The sequence below is a fragment of the Triticum aestivum genome, chromosome 1B (genome assembly GCF_018294505.1).
Source record: "Triticum aestivum cultivar Chinese Spring chromosome 1B, IWGSC CS RefSeq v2.1, whole genome shotgun sequence".
NCBI lineage: Eukaryota > Viridiplantae > Streptophyta > Magnoliopsida > Poales > Poaceae > Triticum > Triticum aestivum.
This window is the reverse complement of record NC_057795.1, coordinates 5,718,408-5,723,717: the sequence shown is the minus strand read 5'-3', so window position 1 is coordinate 5,723,717 and position 5,310 is coordinate 5,718,408.

Below are 5,310 nucleotides of genomic sequence, written 5' to 3'. Positions count from 1 at the left end.
GTTGGGGCTGGATGAACAGGACCCCGTGGAGGGCGGGATGAACAGGACGACCCCATGAGGGCTGGATGAACAGTAGACGATGGAGGGGTGGATGAACAGTAGCCCGTGGAGGGGTGGTTGAATAGGAGCCCGTGGAGAGGGGTGGTTGAACAGTAGCCGGTGGAGTAGCACGCGGTGGAGGATGGATGAACAGGAGACCGTGGATGAACAGTCGTAGGTGGAGGCTGGAGGAGGTCGACGGTGGATGAACAGTAGCCCGTGGAGGCTGGAGGAGGTCGACGGTGGAGATGAACAGTGTCCCGTGGAGTCCCGTGTTGCGGTACGCCACACCCCTCCCGATGAACAGGACCCCTGTTTCGACCATAGCGCTCCAACACAAGTCCGTTTCGTCCATTTTGTGGTACGCCACACCCCTTCCGATCAACAGGACCCCCGTTTCGACCGTTTTGCGGTACGCCACACCCCTCCCGATCAACAGGACCCCTGTTTCGACCGTAGGAGGTCGGTTTCCTCTGTTTTGCGGTACACCAAACCCCTCCCGATGAACAGGATCCTATTCCGAATGTGGCCGGTCGAACACAAGGCCGTTTCCTCCGTTCTGCGGTACGCCAGGCCTCGTTTCCAACGCCTGTTCCGTCCAAGCCCTCCCGATGAACACGACCACGCATTCCGTTCTGACCCAGCCGGTTGGCTCCGCATGAACACGACAACGATGATGTTTCTCTGTTCCGACCCAGCCAATGTACACGAGCCCTGGCCGTACGTATATATGCGCGAGTAGTCGTTCAAGACCCCGCCCATATGTACCCATACGTGGTCGTATTTTATTTCTTTCACCCTGGTCATTGTACGTACGTGTACATGCTACGTGCGTGCCTCTACTACGACACGTGCGCGCCTCTACTACGACACGTGCGCGCCTCCACATCCACCAGTATGTACGTACATGTTCGCGACCGGAATGACAACGCTACGTACACTTCGACCAGGTGGGTCCCGACTGTCAGGCAATTCCTTGTGTGTGAAGATGTAGCTGGTGGGTCCCGGCAGTCAGGGGGGCGAATCGTTTTGTTTTTTTTTCCCGAACACACTTCCTTGAGTGCGAAGGTGTAGCTAGTGGGTCCCAGCAGTCAGGGGACGAATTGTTTTTTTTTGCCCGGACGCACTTCCTTGCGTGCGAAGGTGTTGCAGGTAGGTCCCAGCAGTCAGGGGGGAATGTTTTTTTCGCGAAATACGGTGGCCCGTCTGGTGGGTCCCCGCTGTCAGGTGGAAGAATAATTATTTTGCGCATAATAAGGAGGCACTTCTTTGCGACCGCTGTGGACCCAGATGTCAGCCACTCCACGTACAGTACTCTTCCGATGGAAGTCGGTCGTTGACCATATTGACCACGCCGTGTCGAGAGCACCATGGCGGTGGATGATAACCCGCAAGTATACGGGATAGTTGTAGCATCTTTCGATAAGTAAGAGTGTTGAACCCAACGAGGAGCTAAAGGTAGAACAAATACTCCCTCAAGTCCTATCTGGCACTGATAAGACTCTACGCACGCTTGACGCTCGCTTTACCTAGAACAAGTATGAAACTAGAAGTACTTTGTAGGTGTTGTTGGAAAGGTTTGCAAGATAATAAAGAGCACGTAAATAAAAGCTAGGGGCTGTTTAGATAAAGATGCAATAAAGTAAATGTAGCGAGTGTGGAAAACCGGTGGTAGTAGTTGTGGAATTGTCCCTAGGCAATTGACTATGTTACTAGACCGGTAATCACTATTGCAATTCTATTTGAGAAAAATCGTATGGACCGAACATCCATGGGACTGGAAATCCTGGTGGGTGTGATAAACCCTGCAATGCATACAAATATTGGAGTGTAACCATAATTGATAAACTGTCCTCACAAAAAAGATGATCTGGATACTTCAAAATATACAGACTGAATTGAGTGGACAGACATTAACATAGACCTTTCTCAGGACTGACCACACACCAAAAGCGGCAGTACTAATAAACAATACAGGATTCACAAACACAAATCAAGTACTGCACAATAGTACTTACTACAGAAAAGAAAAGTTGCACTAATTAAACTCTGCAGACTAATTCTTGCCACCGACCTACGGGATGAACCCTGCATAACTGACTAGGCCATGGACTTCGTGAGAGATGTCAACATGCACCATCACCATCTTGTCAACCTTGGAGAACCTAACAGAGTGGTCTTTCCACTCATAAATATGATGATGAAGACAGGCCGCATAAAATTTGTTGGGAAGCTTTACAAGAACCACACCCTTCGTAATCGAAGGCACAGGCAGGAAATTGTTGTGGTCAAGTACAGCCTCGAGAACATGCCTGACAACAATGCTACAGGAAAACACTAGTTCAGGACACCTGGCGACAAGGACACAGCAGCTGGATAGTTTATCAGTAGAACTCATCCCCAGGTCTTCCAGTTAACACGACATGACTTTGAGAACTTCATCTCCACCGCAGACCTGGTTCTAATTCAAACAGAACCCATATTTTATTACTACCTCCATTCAGAAATATAAGATGATTTTTGATATTATACTCCATATATGACTACATATACGCACAGAAATGAGTGAACAAAGGCACTAGAACATGTCTTCAAAGGCATGAGAGCAGAGGGCTTACTTGCAATATCCATAACACAAGTTACTGAGGCCAATATACCCTCTTCAAAGGTAGCATTGATGTTCATAAAGTACTCCCTCCGTCCCAAAATTCTTGTCTTAGATTTGTCTAGATATGGATGTATCAAGTCACATTTTAGTATTAGATACATCTGTATCTAGATAAATCTAAGACAAGAAATTTGGAACAAAGGGAGTAGTTGAAAGTAATCTATTAGAAATCAGTGTCAACCTCTCGCATGTTTTGGTCAAAAGAGGAATTTAGAACCGTCATTTGGCACACTAAAATCACATGCAAGATCACCCAGAAAGTTGTACTACCAGTACTAGTACTGCATGTTAGATGAAAAAACATGATCAAGATCGAGAAAAAGATCGTCAACAAGAGACATTACCTGGACTTGCTTAATGAGGGATCCCGGAGAGGTGGGCTTGGACAGGGCGATGGATTTGAGCTTGTCTGCGATAGTCTCGGCGTGGTGCTTGCGCTTCTTCGTACCATGAGCCTCGACGGTTTTGGCCAGAGCCATAGACATCACATCGGCCGGTGCTCCAGCGTCCATCCAAGAGAGGAAGCCGAGAGAGAAGAGTGAAAGGAGGAACGAGATGAGGGAGAAGCGAAGCGAGTGGGGGTTTTCTTCAAGAGAGGAAGCTAAGAGAGAAGAGTGAACTGATGGTTGCTTCGTCCGTCCAACTTACTGCTGGAAAGGAGGGGGTTTTGTGATTTGACGACTCATTGGGCATTACTACAGCGCTTCGATCGGGGTAGTCTACCGTCACTCTACTACGGAGTAATTTAGTGCATGGCTGGTGGACCGAGGTGCTGGCTGTCCCACACGTCGGCGAAAGTGAGTAACTTAGCACATGGCTAGAGGAGGATCCGCACGGTAGATCGTGTCCATAGTTTTTCTGAAGAAAAAAAATGATTACAACAAGCGTTTCCACTCTTAGGACGGAGGAGTGCGAAACACGGCAGCCACTTGAACATACACAGTGCTCCTACTACTAGGCATGTGCAGTGGTTCATACGTCAGTACTAGACAATCTTGTTGCTAGTGTAGTAAGATATGACGATAACAAATGATGTTGTGCGCATGTCAACTACTCCTATATGTAACAAAGTACCGCTTTTTTGACTATCCGGTCGAGAATGAACGGTGAGATCAATGTTAACAGAAGTAGGTCTACAGCGCACGGAGAGTATGGTGCTGCAGTACTCCACGAAACATGAACCATATGAAGCACGAATAGTGTTAGGCAGGGTGTATGAAGGGGAATTCCGTATGAAGGGTGCACGGGATGGGAGCAAAAGTTCCCTTCTCGGCCCACTTTTGGGTGTTTGGAAGGGTGCATGAAGGGTGCATGAGTCCACACTAGTAGGTTAACAAAAATACACGAAGATGAAACAACTATATTGAGATGAGAATGCAACCAAACACACCCACACGCTTTGTGCTACAGTGACTGATCTACACCGTCTGAGTTTGATCCAATGGTCATGTTGCGCCGAGACATGGACATGCCCATGCAGAGGGCGCCTAAACACCACCGAAGTCCCTCTTCTTCTCGAGGCGCACGATGTTGGTGATGCAGGGTGCAACCGCCTGCAGAGCCCGCTCCCGGTCAACGGGAGCCAGCTCGTCAAAGACGGTGTCCAATGGCACGAATGGATTCCGGTGATGAAGCCCTGAAAGGATTCGCCCGGCAACGGCGACGGCAGCCCGCAACCCCTCCTTGTCCAGCTCATCCCCCACCATCGAGCGGAGATGGCTCAGCTCCTCGGAGATATAGGTGAAGAAGGAGACCAGGTCATGAAGCCGCAGCTCATTCAAGTCGACCGGGTGGTCGAACGGGTTTAGCCCGATAGCGGCATCGTCGCGCTGGCACGACGGTAGGCATCGCGCACCCGCAACACGTGCTTGGAAACTTGGTTCACCAAGTGGCTGAGGCAATCCTGGACCTCGTCACGATCGGCCCGCTCGCGCTCCAGTCGGCTCCCTTGATGGCCTATCGTATCTCCCGCTTTCTGTAGCAACACCGCCGATGCCTCGAGCATCTTTGTGGTGGATGCCTGCCGCTTTTGAAGCTTCGTGAACTCCGGCACATAACGGAGGAGCATGGCACCTTCTCCTCCTTGAGCACACGGAGCTCCACGTCCTTGGCCCTAAGATCTGCATCCTTGGCATGGAGCTCCTGAGTCATGCGCCTCACCTCGGACTCCATGATCTGCTGTGTCGCCATGGCACCAGGTAGAAGCAATGGGGAGAGGAAGCAAAGGGGGCGAAACGGCTGAAAGGCAATGCAATCTACGGGAAGGCGGAGGGAGCCAGCCGAGGAGCGGGGAATCTTTTGGTTTTCAGCACGGTAAAACACCAGTCGACAACTTCTCACATCCGGGAGCAGTGGGTTTTACAGGTGGAGTCATCGTGACTAATTGCTACCGCGCCTGCTCCCATCAATCAAAAAATTAAAAATACTGCCGCACCTGCTCCCGTCAATCAAAAAATTAAAAATCCTACCACACCCAAACACCAGAGCAACGCCGCGGTGGATATTTAAATTTACCTGCCGGCAAGTACATAAAAAAAGGGGTGAAAAAACAAATGTGGCGGCGGCCTAGCTAATCGGTCGAACTAGCCCAACTAGCTAGCCAC